Source organism: Chelonoidis abingdonii, chromosome 8 (genome assembly GCF_003597395.2).
Source record: "Chelonoidis abingdonii isolate Lonesome George chromosome 8, CheloAbing_2.0, whole genome shotgun sequence".
In the NCBI taxonomy this organism is placed as follows: Eukaryota; Metazoa; Chordata; order Testudines; family Testudinidae; genus Chelonoidis; species Chelonoidis abingdonii.
The window spans coordinates 84946051-84964046 of NC_133776.1; the positions used below are offsets into that span (position 1 = coordinate 84946051).

The following is a 17996-nucleotide window of genomic DNA, read 5'->3' on the forward strand; positions in this document are numbered from 1 at the left end:
GTAGTAGTAATTTTCCACTTGAACAGTGGAAGACTGTTCGTTTTCCACTTTTCTCTTGGCAATCGGAACTAATACCTGTTTGGAAAAGATCACTCCAAACAAAACAAAGTAAGACTGTGTTCATTTGAGAAACTTATATAGGTCTCCCACATTTGATTGGCCTGAGATCCTTCAGTCCCATGGTGTAAATGAGGCAGAAGAGAATTAGCATAAACTGAAGTGTATTGATTTTTATTTTGACAATTGCTTAGTGAAAGTTAAGAAAGCATGCATGATGCAGAAAGACAGTTCAGAGCCGCCTGTGCCATTAAAAGAGGATCATAGCTAACCAGCCCAGCCAGGATATGAGCTGAATCACAGTGTTTCCAAGGTGGTCTCCTGTGGAACCCTGACCAGATTTTAAAGCTGCTTGCCTGTAGTGGAACCCATAAGAAACAGCTGTGACAGTTCCACTACCTATGTATGCCTAGAGGTGAATTCCCTCTTGGGTCACAGCTGCCACCCAAGGTGAAAGTGGTTGGATTATTTAATTGTGAAATGATTTCACTTGTGCCATGATATATGGAAACAAAGCTGCATCATTCATTTCTTTCTGGCTACTTGTTCTTGTGGTAAATTCCAAAAATCCACTGAAAAGGAACTTTTTTGGGTGGCGGGAAGAATGGAATGGGGTAGTCCCCTCCATCATTTTAAAAACAAAACCCCACGACCAACAACAAAAACTTGCTTACTAGACAAATATAGTGGTGAAGTTCTGCCTTCATTTGCTCCCCTTCTGATCACTCAGGTTGTACTGGATGTAATTCAGGCAAAATTTCCTCCTATACTTGTAACTTTCTATGGAGAGTGGGATGAATATGTTGTCCACCCCATAAACCAAATCTGCACTAAAGGCCAATCAGGATGTTTGTATTAACTGTCTAGCGATCAACCTTCATGCTTCTGCTGCCTCAAACTGCATAAGATAATTACATTCTTATTTAATCCTTGAATAGAATAAAAAAAAATGAAGTAATTGGGATAGAACATTGTCAGGGGATAAATCCATCCAGCCTTTTAAAAATAAACTTGGCTGGGCCTCCACATTTCCAAGTCTTTTATCCCATGGCAGTGTTCTTCTCATTGCATTCAGGCTCAGGCATGCAATGAGTGTTCGCTCTTTCTTAAGGCTTCTCTGTCCTTGTCATTGCAGCCAAGTAGCTTGCAGAAAAACGAGAGACGTACAACCTGCTCTTGGCCCGGATAGATTTTTCAGAAGCACCATCAACAAAACAGGAAACTTCTCCTTGCATTCAAACAAAGTTGATCTGAAACCAGCTGAAGTGAGAGGAGCTAGGAGTTAAAGGGACATTGCTGACCCCTTTCTTTATTGCTTTTTAATTTGTTTATTTGGCTCTCCATTGTCTATAATACCATCTGAATAGCTTGAAAATAAAGTTTCCTTCCCCTCCAGTTTTTCCTGTTCCACTTGGCAGGCATTGCTGGGTTTCTCGTGTGTGTGTGTGTGTGTGAGATAGAGAGTCAGTCAGTCAGTGCCGGTACAAAGACAACCCTGGAGAAGTTGTCCACAGTACAAGGTTTCCCAATCCTTACATTACCCTGAGAACACACTTCCTTCCTGACCTGCGGAGTCTCCAGTGCCCATTCAACCTTGATCCCTGGGACAGTCCAAATAAAACAGCACAAACAGAAAGGTATTTTACCTGCCAGCACCAAAGTTTAGGATTCTGGGTGTCTTCTGCAATGATAGGTGCCACCACTAGCTTCCTGCCAAGTAGGGACCTGCATTCCTCAACCTGCTTCAGCTGATAGTGATTCTGCTAAGGCTGTAGCAGGGGAAAGGCAAAACTTGGAACTCTGGTCATGGCAGATAGTTCAAGAATAACTTTTCCTTTACCTAAGTCTTGTTTAAGACCTGACCCGAAACTGTGAGTCTGAACATGCCCAAGCTTGGGGAGACATCACACGGAATCAACACATACTCATTTTTCGATTCAAATTTAAAATCTATTATTTTAAAATAGCATTTCCTTAGTTCCTTGAAAGTTGAGAAATTGGAGGGTTTTTGAGTATTCTGGCTGTGCAGCTGGTAGAGAAGCCTGTGACCCGGCCAGTTTGGCTCTTTGCAAGCGCAGCCCTTTGTATTTAAGGTTCAAGGTATCATTTTAAAGACTAATAAAAAACTGGCCAGCAGCAGAGACCACACTGAAGCAGCGTGACTGCCATGGTGAGAAGGTGCTGGAGGGGAGAAGAAACCACCCCCATACGCAAGGATGCATTTTTATGAGTTTTACAAGAGGTGAACAGTCTGCTGTGTCTCTCTTCCCAGCTTTTCACGTAAAAGAGTAGTGGTCAACTTTGTGGAGTGAAATGGAGATGAAACCACCTGCAAATGTCTGTTAATATACTTCTGCTTACTGATAAATGACTACAAGTCATCAGTTTCCCTGCTCTCAAAGCATGCACAGGCACTCCACTTAGCCTAGGTTAGTGGTCGGTCTCAGGAGTGGCGTCAGGGTTTCTGGTGCCCTAGGCAGAATTCGGAAGGGCGGCATTTTGTGCGCTCCCCATGGGGCACACTGGAGCTTCTGGTTCCACTCTCATCGCGCCGCCAAAAAAGGACCCTCTGCCAAAATACTGCAGGCGACGGTGGCAGTCATTGAGCTGCTCAATTGCCTGCTGCTGTTTTCCACGGCACGTCGGCAGAAGGTCTTTCTTCGGCGGTGCGACGGGATTTGAACCGGAAGCTCCCGTGCACCCCGTAGGGAACGCATAAAATGCTGCCCCCTGAATCCTGGCACCCTAGTCAACCGCCTAGGGTGGCCTAATGGAAGCGCCGGTCCAAGAGCACTTCTTTAATCTAAGGGCAACCCAGGATCTTCCCTGTCCCACTCGCTCCATCCCCCCCTTCTCTCCGTCGCTTCTCTCACTTTCACCGGGCTGGGGCAGAGGTTTGGTATTCGGGGGTGGGGGTGGGGTTGCAGTGTGGGAGGAGGCTCTGGGCTGAGCCTGAGGCAGGGGTGGGGGGTGCAAGCTCTAGGAGGGAGTTTGGGTGTAGGAGGGGGCTCCAGGCTGGGGCAGAGTGTTGGGGTACAGGAGGGGATATGGGATGCTGGCTCTGGGAGGAGGCTGGGGGTAGGGATGCAGGAGGGGGTTTGGGGTGCTGGCTCTGGGAGGGGGATCAGGGTGGGGCTTGGGGTGCAAGAGGGGATATGGAATGCTGGCTCCGGGAGGGGCTTTGGGATGAGGGTTGGGGTGCGGCCTCCTGGCAGGCAGCAGATACCTCCAACAGCTCCCGGCCAGTGGTGGGCGCAGTGAGGCTAAGGCAAGCTTCCTGCCTACCCTGGCCCCACATTTCTGAAAGGGCGCAATGCACCCCTGTCGCCCCTTGGGGGTGGCGGGGGGGGCACGTGGCTCTGCGCACTGCCCCTTTCTGTTAGCACCACCCCCGCAGGTCTTGCAGGCAGGAGCTGCATGCGAATGGAGACCCCTGTCCCCCTGGGACTGTGGGGTTGTGCTGGCTGCTTCCAGGAGCGGTGTGAGGCCAGCGTAGGCAGGGAGGCTGCCTTAGCTGCATCCACACTATGCTCCTGGACATTACGGTTGACTGGGAGATCCTCTAGGATCGACCATTTGGTGACTGCCGGCCTGGATGATGTGAATATTGAATGGCAAGGGAAGCTGCCAGTGGGGCAGTAGATGAACAGAGGTGCTTCCAGGCAGGAGTGATGCATTTGGCATTGGTGGTTGGGGGGATTAGAACAGCAGAGGTATCTGCGGGACAGCATTGAGATTCATCTGCAAAGCCAGGGTGGGAAGCCGAGGACTGGAAGAGCAGATCAGGACTATGGTGCACTGGCTGAGCTGTACTTCGGGAAACTTACACAACACCTATCTGTGCTGTGTCTGGCGCAAGCTAATCACTGGTACTGTTAGCCCCTTGCACTCTTAAGACTTAATTCACTCCTAAATTAAGTTTAAACCTATGGGACGTTTTGGTTGTCTCTGTCTAATCATTAGCATCAGACCCAATCGGCTTTCTTCATACAAGCAGATTAAGTACATACCATCCTGTGGCACACAGGAATTTCAACTGTAACCAGGGTTTGTGAGCGGTGTGTGTTCTGCAAGTGGATGTATTGCTAAACCCTCCATAGGGGGTGTGAGGAGAGCTGGCAAATGCAAGAGTCTGTGCAGAGATGTTTCCTCCCATAAACCTCCTTTGCCTAAGCAAATACTCAGACAAAGGACTCCATTCTCCTCCACCTGTGCACATGGCTGTTACCAGGACCCCATGTGTGTGTGCAGGAGGAGAGCTCTCTCCCAAGCCCTCCTGAAAACAGTCATCTGTGTGCTTACTTTCCACCAGAAGCCTTTGCCCAGTCAGCAGGGGATCTGCGAATACCCACCTATGCCTTGGAGCTGTAAATGTTCCTTACGAATGAACTCTCTCCTGTCAAGTACCTGCAGTGCAATAGGAATTGAGATAGAGAGAAGATCCAGTTGGCAAAATATGAGCTGCTTTTTTTTTTTTTTTTTTTTTTTTAAACCAGTGCATGTTCCATTCCCTCACATACACAAATGCAGGGACGGTGTGTGTATACCTCTTCCCACCCATCAGGCACTAGAACACACCAGAGTCAGAAGCACTGTAACTTGCATACAGTCCATTTCTTCATTCTCTGGCTCCTGGGAGGTGTCTGCATCTTCCTCTTGCCACTGTTCAGCAACTTGCAGTGAAAGAGGATGCCCTGTTAACATTTGATCACAACTCCAGTTTCTGGTTTATTCACAGAAATGTACCCTGATCTCCTGGGCTGTGTGCTGGTCTGGAAGCCAGGCACTCTAAGTGCTTAGCACTGACTTTGATTCCTCTGTGGTCCTGCATACGTCATAGCAATTTTTGCCTTGGTTTCCCCTCTGTGACTTTCTACCCTTCCAAAGGAATAATTATTTTTGAATTCTTTGGGTTATAGACTCTGGAAGCTCCCGTTTCTGAACAGGCTCTGGTGAACGCACTGTGAAAGTTATTAGAGTCACTTGACGGTTCATTTGTGCCTCAAAGTATTTAAGCAAATCAGACCATAGCGATCACATATATGTGTGGGACAGCGGTGCACATATGTTCCCTATTCCAGCGTGATTCCATGCGAACACCTATCAAACTCTTTGACATAAGAAATCTCATCTCCATTCTTCATCTCCCAAGATATTCTGTTTCCTCATACAAATCCAGCAAAAATATCTTTGAGCATTTTACTGTATGTTTAGTGCTAGCCAAAGATGCTGAGTTGACAGATCTGGAGACTAAAGTTGTCTGTTCATCCACAGCATACTTAATAATGTAGGCAGAAATCATGCACTTTGCTCCCACATTCACTGATCCTCCCATAGGCCACACCTGAGTTAGAGCTGAAGGAGAAGTTAATTTTTTATAGCCCAGTATTGGCTTCTCTGTGAATACCACCAACAAGGGTTCTAATTAATAGTGCTGAATGGGTTCCTATAGTGTGGGTCATCTGAGAGTCTCAAAGTGCTGAACAGAGCTGGGTAAGCATTATCCACATTTAAAGATGGAGAAACTGAGGCACGGAGAGGCTGTCCAAGTGACGCCAAGTCAGTGACGGAGCTAAGAATAGAACCCAGGTCTCCTGGCTCCCTGCCCAATTCAGTTGCTTGGCATAGGAACAGGCAGCCTAGAGGTGAAATCTAAACACTCACTCCATTGGAAATCAGGGCTTTAAAAAGCTTGTTAGTTATTGTTTGTATCATAGCACTGAGAGGTCCTAGTCATGGACCAGGACCCCATTGCTTTAGGTGCTATACAAACATCAGTAATATTAGAGCTCTTTGAGAAATCCAACAAGTCTGATTATACCTTGATCAGTTCTGTGTATTTCTACTCCTGTCCATGCATGTTACCCATGCATTAAATAACAATTTGGTGCATGTGCTGGGGTCAGACTCAGCTGTTCCTTACACTACCTGCATTGCAGAACATGGCACTCAGAATGGTTTTTCATTTGTTCTTAAAAATCCCATGTTCTCCTATGTGACCAGTTTACTGGCATGGATTAGAAGCTGAATCAATGTGGTTTAGATGGGCTGTTAATGTCACTTACCTTATTTTGCTTAGGGAAGGCCCTTGTATTGACCTTGCCTCGTGTCCCCTGGGCGTCCACCTCCCAGTCCGTTCCCCATGAGAATAGAAAGCAGCCAGCAGATTTGGAAGCGGGTGAATAGTGGATGGCAATCTTGCCATACAGATCACTCAGGTTTGTGCATCTGATACCTTGCACTCTGAAGCATCCCAGGGACTACCAGCCAGCCTAGAATGTTAGAGGTATGAGCCAGTGTCTGGAAAGATCAGCATGTGAGTGCCTGTGCACATATGGTGGTATACCGTTACCAAGCTGGCTGAACACTGATATTGTTGTTAATCTGATTTAATGGCTTGGGGATCTAATGCAACAGTCTGGTCGATGATCCGCTTCTGGGGCTCCTACTTCCCGCTCAAAAGAAGAAGAAAATCTGTTTTCTATTGTTGTGCAGTTTGGTTTTCCAGGCTATGTAGCCATCTGGTGTTTGTTTCTGAAAGATGGGATGAGGTAGAAAGAACACAGGCCATAACATTTCAGGGTACAATTCAAGGTGCTGATCTACATCTTGCATGCTTCTGACCCTCACTACTTTAATAACTGTCTCCATCCCTATACTCCCTTGTGACCATCAGAATCTGCTGATGTGTATAATTATTGGCATTCTCCAGATTTGAACATCTGGGGATTGCTGGCAGGATGTCTTCATTGGAGAGCCCTCAGCTCTAAAACTCACTTCCCTGCCTGGTTTAATGGCAAAGCCAGAATCTTTTGGCATTCATGGCATCTTCTATTTACTCAGGCCTTTGTCTGGAGGCTTGATTTTTTGGAAGGTTAAGTCATTGATAAAAAGATTCCCAAGCCCCAGGGATAAGTGTAATTCTTGCATTATAAACAAGGTGTCCATTAAAGAGACAGTCCAAGGCCCTTGACACGATAAGGGCCTTTTCCATGAAAGCCCTCTAATATTCCAGATCCATCTCTTTTTTTTGTTTGTTTGTTTCCAGCCATTGTTATACCTTTTCCAAAGACAATCTTTGCAGAAGGCATAAGTTTAATTAAAATAAATCAAACCAATATTGCTTTATTCTGTTTATTGCACACAATTGGTGTTTGTTCTAGAAATGAAATTAAATGGTCACTTCGATCTTATGGATTGTGAAAAAGATGATGAGTCTCAATTTTTTTAAGGGCCATTAAACTCTGCCCCCCTTCGGACCAGCAATCTGCCCAAAACTTGACTCCAATTCAAACAGCCCTAAATTTGGGAAAGCCCAGATCCTGATCTCAGCTTTGTGGCTAGGCCCAGTATGTAAAGTTTAAAAAAAAAAAAAAGACAAACTCCTGGATCTGAACACCCATTAATTTTGATTAAGTCCAGATCTGAATTATTTATTATTTTATATATTTGCATTGCAATCTCACCTAAATTCCCGAGCTCCACAGCACTTGCCATTGTACAAACACATAACAAAAAATGATTCCTGCCTCAAGGAGCTTATTGTCTAAGTATAAGAAGATGGACAACAGGTGGTTACAATAAATAGATGGGAGGGCACACAAGGTAACAGTGTGACAGTTTTAAAATACTCTGGCTCTTGCATATGTGATTATCTAGCCATGTCCAAGTAAATTGAATGTTTTCAGGTGTTTGTTTTTAAACAAAGTCTATTTAATTAAGTTCCTGATTTCCCCGTGCAGTGATAAATGAAGATTGAAATGGATGGGGGACACTTGTAATACACCAGCCAAGGAGAAGGGAAGCACTGATTGTTGTTTTTTTCATAAGTTTTAAGGTCAGAAGGGACCACTATGATGACCTAGTCTGACCTCCTCTGTAACAGAGGCCTTGGAATTTCACCCAATAATTCCTGCATCAAGCCCTTACACCAGTGGTCCCCAACGCGGTGCCTGTGGGTGCCATGGCTCCCGCCAGGACATCTATGTGCTGCCGCCTACTGGCTGCCGGACAAGCAGCCACCGAAATGCTGCTGAGAAGCGGCAATGTCAAGAAGCGGTGCCGCCAAAATGCCGCTGATTTTCGACAGTGACACCTCTTGATGCTGCTGCTTCTTGGTGGCATTTCAGCAGTGACACTTCTTGGGCATATCGGCAGCAGCTTGTCCAGCGGCCACACTCCTCAGAGGCTAGTTGTCCAGCGCCTGCCACATGGAAAGGTTGGAGACCACTGCCTTACACTGTAGCTCCACCACAAGTTATCACTAAACATCCATTCTAAAGAACTCAGCTGATGGAGAATCCACCATCTCCCTGGATATGTTGTTGCAGGAGTTAATACCTGGACTGTTGAAAAAGTTACTGTTTTTATTTCTAGTCTGAAATTTGTCTAGCTTTAGCTTCCAGCCAGGCCAGCTGTTTATCAAGGAGGGGGAGAGCTCTTCTGCTCTAGGCCGAGGACAGGCGCTGTTCTCCTCTTTACTTGCCCATATGCCCCCCATGTTTTCTCCCTCCTTTGGCTTTTCATTCCCTGGCCATAGCTTGGTGTCTCTGTAGTCTTTCCACAACCCATGTTTTTTCTTTTCTTTTTTTTTTTTTCCACTATGATTTTCATATTTTGATCGTTCTCTATTGCCAAGAGATGTACCAGCGATGCAATTCCACTGCCTCAAATGACTTCTGCATCATAAATAGTTGGTGCACAGGTGTTGGTGCTCTCAGATTTCATACTTCTGCAAAGACCCATTTAAAATAAAATATGGTTGAAAGCTGCCTACTACTTCTAGTTGTCAGCTTTGTTTCAAAGTACTCTACCTCATTTGGTTTTTTTAGAACTAACTACAATGAAAATGTCCCTTAACATGAGAAGCTGAAAGCTGCTGAGGTAGAATTTTCAAGGCAGTGACCGAGGAGGGAGTCCTGTTTGGAATCTCTTTGGGGCCAGGTCCTGGTTCCTGAGAGCCTTTTTACGTTCCAGTGCTGCAGCTATGTACATCTTGGATCTGTATAGGGTGACCAGAAGTCCCAATTTTATAGACACAGTCCTGATATTTGAGGCTTTGTCTTCTATTGTGCCTATTACCTTCCACCCCCATCCTGATTTTTCACACTTGCTCTCTGGTCACCCTAGATCTATATCTTTCCCTCACAAGGTGTGAAATCCTGGCCCCATTGAAGTCAATGGCAAAATTCCTATTAACTTAACTGGAGTCAGGATTTACCCAATGACTCCTCCTCCTCCTGGCAGGGATGCTAGCTGCGGTAGAAATTGAGGAGTTCTTGCAACTGGCACGTGAGACTTGGGAAAGATGTGATTTGTTTTGTAATGCTTTCACAATGCCCTGAACTGAGCTCAGGCTTTGGACACAAACAGGTTGGCATATATCAGCTGTAACTGTTCACCTGGGGTTTACCCCATGAAAGCTGTGGTCCCTAAATACAGTCTATTCTGCTAAAGTGATTTCTGTGCTGAAAGTACGATGTTGAGAAGCATATAGAAACTAGAGAGACTTCCTCCTTTCTTTGTCTTGCAAGTCAGAAGATAGTGTAGTGATTTTGAAGTGTGTTTGTGTACAGTACAAACAGACAGGCATAGATCTGGGTGGGAATTCATTTCCTCACCCATGTTACTAATAACATTTGAGATCATGAAAACTCACTGTATTCTAATATTCCAGTTTACTCTTTGCCATTTATGCTGTCTCATTTCTTTCATTTCTCTCAACTTGGAGTCAAATAGACTAACCAAATTCACTTTCAGGTTCTTGTGTACTGGCATAGTGCAATTCTGGAGAAGTTTGTCTTAAAGAACACATATTAAGGAAGTACTTGTACTGAACTCAGGTTTGGTAAATTCACGTTTTATAAAAAGAAATGTTGAGGGCCGATTTGTTCCACCACTGACCCTTTTGTGTTTGTAAAATTAGAATCTGGGCAACTGTAGAAGGAAGATGAAGAAGTAGACAAGTCAAGTGTAAATAAGTCAAGCCAGGGTTTGCAGCTGGTGAATGGATTAGGCTTTACCTCGATTACAAGAAGGGGTAAACTTCAGTTAGTTCAGTCAGGATCAGTGCTGGTGTAGCTACACTGAGAACCAATAGGGCTATTCCTGAATGTAGACACAGTCTAATTCCAAATTGCACTCAAAGCACAGCCTCTCTCTCTCTCTCTCTCTCTGACTCCCTTAGGTAGCTCAGCAGTTACATATGGAAATACAGTTCTTCTTCGAGTGCTGCTCCGTATATGTATTCCACTGTGGGTACCCATGTGCTCCACACACCTCTAGTTGGAGAATTCTTGACAGCAGTGCCCATGGGTCCACAAATGCACCCTCGCTCCCGATGACATTAGCCAAGGAGATAAAGGGCAAAGCGGAAGAACTGCCTTTCCAGTTCCTTCTTACTGCCCACGTGGCTTGGGTCAGAACCCCCAGCATCTGGAGCTTTGTCTTCCTTTATTCTTTGATCTGTATATATATTTTGTGAATTGTTTTAGAATTTTATCAGTTAGTTTTTAGCTAAGTTTTGATATTGAGGTACCCTGTCACGGGTACTGAACTGTGCCCAAGAATCCAGGCTTCAAAATCTGTGCCTCTTACTCATGCTCCTTCTCGGTCAGTGATAACCATCAATGCTGCCTGTACTCCCTTAGAAGCTCACATCTTGGCAAGCTGCAGTATCTGCTGCTCTTTCCCCAGTCGGACCCATGGGGGGTGGGAACTTCAGATGAAGAAGCACTTAATGGATGGGTTGGGGACATCCTGCCATATATTGGCCTGACTCAGCAAGGAGAACTTGTGGCACCTTAAAGACTAACAAATTTATTTGAGCATAAGTTTTTGTGGTTTACAGCCCACTTCATCGGATGCAGAGAAGGGAACATATAGTGAGGAGATATATATGAACATAAGAAGGTGGGAGTTGTCCTATCAATTCTAGGAGGCTAATAAATTAAGAGAGAACTTTTGTAGTGATAATCAAGATAGCCCATTACAGACAATTTGACAAAAGGCTTGAGAATACTTAACATGGGCTTTGTTGCAAGGATAGGTTCCTGGATTAGTGTTTTTGTTGTGTGGTGTGTGGTTGCTGGTGAATATTTGCTTCAGATTGGGGGGCTGTCTGTAAGCGAGGACTGGCCTGTCTCCCAGGATCTGTGAGAGTGAGGGATCGTGCTTCAGGATAGGTTGTAGATCCTTGATGATGCGCTGGAGGCATCTGTTAGGGAGTCAGTCCATCCTTTCCTTCAAAGAGGACTGCCAGATCTTCCTCCTGACCCAATGGAGGAGGAAGTTTATGAACCATATCCAGTGGTTCCACTGGTGGCAAAGAGATAGTCATCCTCATCTCCAGATGAAGTAGTCACTCCAGTATCTCCATTCACCCCACCATCACCTCCATGCCCATACGCTGTTCCAGGAACTGCTACGTAGGGTTGCAGATAACTACAGATCTCCTTGGGGGAAATTTCAGGATCCTCAGCATAAGCTCCGGGACATCCTCCAATCCTCCGGCTCCAGCCTAATAGCAGGTCCTGCTAATGAAGTCATGCTTGAACCAGCTAGAACAGTCCGACATGCTCCAGACACTTGCTCCCCTACTCCAAGAGGGCAGAAAAACTTATTTTGTCCCAGCCAAGGGAGTGTAATTTCTCTTTTCTCATCCTTCTCCTAACTTTTTGGTTGTCCAAGTTGCCACAGAGTTCTAGACAGCAACATTCTAGATTTGTTCTGGTTGATAAAGAGGGTAAATGATTTGATTTATTGGGAAGGAAGAGCTTCACTTCTACTAGCCTGCATTTCAGAATAGGCAATTACCAAGCACTGATGGGTAAGTATGATTACTTGAACTATTCCAAATACGTGGACTTCACTGACAAGCTTCCACAACTGGATATAGCTCATTTTCAGGCTGTCATTGGAAGGCAAGTTGGTTGCCAGGACCACTCTTCAATCAGTGGTAGATTCAGCAGATGCGTCTTCAAGGATGATGGCTACTGCCATTACGATGTACCATGAATCATGGCTTCACACTTCAGGATTTCCCACGGAGGTCCAGAACACTGGAGGACTTGCTCTTTGATGAAATTCACCTTTTTAACCAAAAGACAAATGAGCCCTCATACATGCAAAAGGATTCCAGGGCCACTCCCTGCTCCTTGGGAATAAATACACCTACCCAAGAGAAAATTCCACAGGCAGTCATACAAGCCTACACTGGTTCAATAGTTTTATCACCAATGGCCTTATGAGCCGATGCTTAAGAGGCAAAGGATTCAGAAGTCCTGTTTCCCTGCACCACCTGTGATGACATCATCATCCCAGCCCCAGCTAAACAATATTTTTTATGAGAGTTTGAGAGCTGCAAACCAATGATGCCACTACCTGCTGATTCACATACATCCTTTGGGGATCCTCTAGCACTATTTTCCCATATCTGGAATGCAATAACAACTGACAATTGGGTACTAAACATCATCCATTCAGGCCACTCAGTAGAATTTACTTTCCTGCCCCCTCCAAAAACCTCATCCCCACTCCTTTTCAGTGGCCAGTCTCGAGTGGAGATTCTCAGACAAGAAGTAGAAGCACTCTTACACTGAGGAGCAATAGAGCGGTTATTTTTCAGTACGAAGGAAAAGGTTTTTAACTCAACATACTTCCTAGTATCCAAAAAGAAGGGAGGCAGGAGATCTATCCTTGATCTCCGCCATCTCAGCTGCTTTATTCACAAACTGAAATCGTGCATGGTCACGCTGGCATCTATAATCCCACCCCTGGAAGGGAGCATGTGGTTACAGCTCCTGATATGAAGGATGCATACTTTCACATGGACATTCACCCTGCCCACAGACATTTTCTCAGATTCATGATGGGCTCCAACTATTTTCAATACAGAGTGCTCCCATATGGCCTTGCTACCATCCATAGGGTCTTCGCCAAAGTCTTCTCAGTAGTAGCATCTCAGGGCATGGTTTTTGAATGGACGTCAATGTCAAGTCTAGAACGTTCATGCTCTGAAGCTGTGCAAAGGATTCACTTTTGGGTTCTGAAACGCCGACAGGCATGATCCGGGGTTATCCCCGTTCTGTATCTGGCCTTGGTTTGAAACAGTTTATAATCATTCATTTTGTCCTTTGGCATTTCAGCCGCCACCTCTGCTAAGGGTCCACTGAGCTGTGACCTCAGCTCTACCATGTACTGGTCTTCAGAGATGCTGTACCCAATGCAGGCTCTTTCAAAATTTTCTAAGAAGGCCTATGTCATCACCTGCCTTGTAGGTGGAAACTTTTGTGCTGTGGACAGTATTGGCGAAGGGTTGTTAGGAGTGGTTGGTTCTGTTGCTTAGCTGTTCTAATTCCAGTGTCTGCCGATGGTCTCCCCTGGAGTTCTATCTGTCTTTTGTGGGCTGCATTTTCTTGTTTCTTCTGTGGGACCTCTTCTTCTTGTAGTTTCTTTGTGGGCTGCCTCTTCTTGGCTAGTTCTGCTTAATAGTTCTATGCGTCTCCTATGTTCATTTCTTTGTCTATGGCTTGCTGCTGTGCTCGTTCCTTTCAGGCTTTCCTTGGAACTCATGGTTCCTGCTTTCTTGTGTTTGGGTGCTCTCTGTGTGTATTGTCTGAACTGCTGGCTCTCTGTTGTCTCCTGGGTTTTGCCTAGCAACTCTTTTACATGTAAATTAAACTAGAAGAACCATTTTATTGCATGTGTGTGTCTGCTGGGTACTTGATTCCCAGTCGGAATTCTATTGCTTAACAAAAGACCTTTGTCACCTTAATGGTTCCTTGCTTAAATGCAAGCCAACTGAGCATACTGAGAGAAAACATAGAAAAAAAAATTTTCTCTCTGGCTCTTTTAAACCAAACCCTTTCTCTCTGCTTAAAAGCCTAGCAAAGAAAAAGAAAAATATATCTCCTACTGGCGTCTGATTCTTATCCATCCACTCTGCCACATATCATAAGCATAATTCCTACTCTTGACCTTAGAGTCCCAAATGTGGTGCCTCATGAAACCTCCAAGCTTAATACCAAGCTTGGATCTGATAACGCTGCCAGCCAAAAATTTCCAGGTGTTTTGGCTCACTCCTGGTCTCCCCAAAACCTCCCTGGGGGACCCCAAGACTCAGATGCCTGTATCCCTTACCACAAAGGGAAATAACCCCCCTCCCTTGTCTTCTCTTTTACGTCCCTTCCCAGGCTTCCCCTCCGTGGGTTATCCTGGAAGATTACTGACTTAAACTCCTTGAATTACAAACAGGAGGCAATTTACCCTTCCCCCCTCCCTTCTTTTCCCCTCCCAGTCTTTCCGCTGTGAGAAGACCGAATCCTGGAACAGGGATTTCTATCCCCGAGAGCCTCACTTAGAAAGAAAAGCCAACGGTTAAAATAAAAGCTGGTATAAAAAGAAAGAAGAAGACATACAAAATACTTCTCTGTATCAAGATAAAATTATACAGGGTCAATTGCTTAAGAAAGAAAAATATGACATAAACAGCCTTATTCAAAAAGAAATTACAAGTTTAACACCCCAGCAACTACATACATGTAAATACAAAAAAACCAAATAAAAGCTAATTGTTTATTCTACCTTTGTACTCAAAACTTGGAAAACGAAGATTAGAAGCTTGAAGATAGAAAGATTCCTTCTCATAGCGAGAGACAGACAAAGACTCGACAAAGGGACACACACCCAAACATTCCCCTGAGTTTTAAAAATCTTGTTTCCTGATTGGTCCTCTGGTCAGGTGTTTGGTTCCCTTTGTTAACCCTTTACAGGTGAAAGAAACATTAACCCGTAGCTATCTGTTTATGACAGCATGGTTTTTGAATGGGCGTCAATGTCAAGTCTAGAACATTCATGCTCTGAAGCTGTGCAAAGAATCCTTACTAATAGTAGAAAAAGCTCCACCAGAAAATACTGCTTAACCAAGTGGAAGTGTTTATCTGGGTGCAGCAAAAACTTACATCCCCAGAAGCTGCAGTTTTTCTCTGTATTCTGGACTGCCTTCTTTCCCTCAAAACAGTCAGTCTTTCTAGAAACTTTTTATGGGTCCACTTGGCAGCAATCAGTGCATACCACCCAGCTTCACCTGGTTACTCAGTTGTTGCTCACCAGGTTCTGGAAGGGTCTAATCAGAATCTTTCTGTCAGGATGGAAACATGCTCTGCAATGGGACTTAAACCTGATTCTTTCAGTGCTCACTGGGCCTCACTTTGAACCACTCACAACATGTTCCATGTCTCTTCTGTCCATGAAGGTTTCATGCCTGGTAGCCATCACCTCAGCCAGGAGGGTGGGTGAGCTCAGAGCATTGATAGCAGATCTGCCTTACACCGTGCTCTCTAGAGACAAAGTTTCATTGCATTTAAGTACTAAGTTCACCCCCAAAGTAGCTTCAGAGTTTCCCCTGAACCAGTGAATCCACTGACCTATATTTTTTTTCTAAAACCACACGCCTCTGGAGGAGAGGAGAGTTCAGTCCCTCGATGTGCGACAAACCTTAGACTTTTACCCGCAAGTGACAAAGCCAACCAGAAAGTCTCCCAGACTGTTTATCGCCATAGTGGAAGGAGTTCAAAGTCTAGCTATTGCCTTTCAGAGGGATCTCAAACAGATCTCAGGCTGCTATCAGGTGTCTAATCTTCCTCCCCCTCATGGGCTGAGGGCTACAAGAGCCCCAGGTAATGTCAATGGCATCACTCCGAGAAGTGCCTCTATTTGACATTTGCAAACCAGCTATGTGAAGTTCCCACTGCACATTCGTGAGACATTGTGCTTTAGTACAGGGGTCCTCTGCTGATGCATCCTTTGTGATGGCAGAACTTCAAACATCTCTGCCACCTGCATCCTTGCACCCTCCTCCTACTTGAGTCTGGCTTGTCAGTCACCCACACTGGAATACATATGGGGACCAGCACACAAAGAAGAAGAGAGAGTTACTTGCCTTGTAGCAATGGTTCTCAAGTTTCCACCCTCCCCCGGACCCTTTTGGCATCTGGCTAGATGTCCTGGGCCCCTTTCATTTCCAGTACAACTGGAATGCCCCCACATGGGAGGTCATGCTGTGTGCAGGATGCCATTTTGTTCTCAGTGGTGTTCTCCGTGCAGCAAAAGTGTTCCCGGCTCAAGGGGCACATAACACACAGTGGGCCCCAGAGGTCTGGGTACCTCACCTGGGGAACCATTGCCATATAGTAACTGGAGTTCTTTTGAGATGCATGGCCCCTATCTATATTCCATTACCCACCCTCCCTCCCTCCTGCTTTGGGTTGTTCTTGGAATGATGGTAGAGGTGATCAGTTCCCTCTACCCTTTATATCCTCATTGGAGGCTCAAGGAAAGCGAAGGCGCATCCATGGAACCTGCTTTCAAGAATTCTCAGACTGCCAATTCCTGGAGTGCATGTGTACCCACAATGGAATATAGATAGGGACTACATATCTCAAAGAACCTCCAGTTACTGTAAGGTAAGTAACTTTCTCTTCCTACTTTAGGTACAAACTCTCTGGGACAGACACTATCTTTCTGTTCTGTGTTTGTTCAGCTTCCAGCAAATGAGCGGGGCTCCTAGGCACTACTGCAGTACAAATGATAAAATACATATTCATAATCAGGGACATAGCGAGGCGGTCTGGCTCCCTGCCACCCCAGAGGGGGATGAGCCTCCCTGGACACCAAACTGGGCTGAGCCAGCAAATCCTGCGCCCGCCCCTCAGAGGTCAAGGCGCAGGATAGGAAGTATAAAAGCCCAGAGCTCACTTGTAGCTCAGCCACCAGGGAGACCTGACGCCTGTGGTGTAGCTCCCAGTAGGCGTTCGGTGGCCGAACTGAGGACTGGCCAGACCAGCCAACGCCTGATGCTAGCCCAAGCCCAGAGATGCTACCAAGCCTACCACTTGCCCATTACCATGAGGAACTGCCGGGCCTACCGTTTGCCAGATACCCCGAGGAGCTGCCAAACCAACCACTCGCCAGCTGTCCTGAGGAGCCAATGGTGTGTGACCTAGGTACCTCTGGGGCAGGGTACAAAGTAGCCTGGAGGCAGCTGACCTGAGTCTGGTTGTAACACTGCCAGAGCCAATGTCAATGTGTTGCGGCCAGGATCCCCACTGACACAGCAGCGGGTCTTCTGCTGCTGCTAGGGCCCCGGGCTGGGACGTAGTGGAGCAGGTGGGCCTGCGTCACCCTTGCCACCCACCTTGCAGGTGACATCTCCTCCTCTCCCCAGCTGCTCAGAGCCAGGAGCCTGGGGATTTGCTGTTGAACCTGTTGCTCAGCCCCTGCCTGAGGCCTGAGCTACTGACTGTCTGTTGCCCTGCCCTAACCCAGGGCCTGGACTTGCTTATATTGAACCTATTTGCTCAGCGGGCCGGAGCTGCTAACTGTTTGCCGCACAGCCAAGCTAATTCCCCGACACACCTGACCCCAGTAGCGAGGCGATTTGGCTCCCTGCCGTCCTGGAGGGGGACGAGCCCCGGCCAAACCTCCCTACAGGGACTTTCAGAAATTATTGCCATGCTCTGAGCTCTCCTTGCCAGCCCAGCTCTCAGGGCTGGCAAGGAGAGCTGCCAGCTCAGCTCTCAGAGGCAAGAATACTTGTGTATGTGATAACATTCGACAAGCAAACCTGCCAAAAATGGCACCTGCAGTGGGGCTGGGATAGGGTGACCAGATGTCCTGATTTTAGGGGCTTTTTCTTATATAGGCATCTATTACCCCCCACCTCCTGTCCTGCTTTTTTTTATACTTGCTGTCTAGTCACCCTGTGCTGGGAAAGGTGAGAACCAGACCTTATACTCACCTGAATTCTTGCCAGAGAAAAATGCAAACAGTATTAATGATGTCTTTGTGTAGCGTTTTCTTATCCCAGAATTCTTCACCAACTCTAAAATGCAGCCACCAAAGCAGCATTGAAGAGGACATTTTTTTACACTTAGCAAAAC

The 17996-nt window shown here is 46.0% G+C and overlaps 1 protein-coding gene across 1 annotated transcript in view; it reads left to right on the plus strand.

Moving 5' to 3' along the window:
- The window catches only part of SLC16A2 (solute carrier family 16 member 2), a 109265-nt gene that overhangs the window by 25320 nt on the left and 65949 nt on the right, over positions 1–17996 (plus strand). The gene's annotated exons all lie outside the window — the stretch shown is intronic.